Below are 506 nucleotides of genomic sequence, written 5' to 3' on the forward strand. Positions count from 1 at the left end.
CGGCGGAGTGGAGCTTCATGGAGAAGGTTTATTTCTACAGCATATAAAACATGTATTATTAATGGATTGAGCTTTTAAAGAAATATGAAACAAAAGAATAGGAATAGTTTAGTGGGTTATATCAAAAAATTGGGCTTATTAAATTAAGGGAGTGGCTGATGTGGCAGCACCAGGAGAGAGCAAAGTTAACTTTATATATATATACTAGGGATGAGAACCCGCGCGTTGCGCGGGCTTGCATGCTAATCAGTTTTAATTTTATTTTTATGTAGACTCAGAGGTATATTTCATTAATTAAAAATCTACATATATACTATTCTATAAAATTATTATAATTAACATTTTATTTTTTGAATCTAGTGTTTTTGCACTCTTATCACATGAGCTTAGTTGGCATTGATTGTGAAACCCCGGCTTGAAATTATAAATTAGGGGTTAAAAAATATATTTGAAATTAAATGTTCCCATGAAAGTGATATTTACATTAATTTTTTTTCTTTTTACTA

Source organism: Camelina sativa, chromosome 20, assembly GCF_000633955.1.
Source record: "Camelina sativa cultivar DH55 chromosome 20, Cs, whole genome shotgun sequence".
Lineage (NCBI taxonomy): Eukaryota > Viridiplantae > Streptophyta > Magnoliopsida > Brassicales > Brassicaceae > Camelina > Camelina sativa.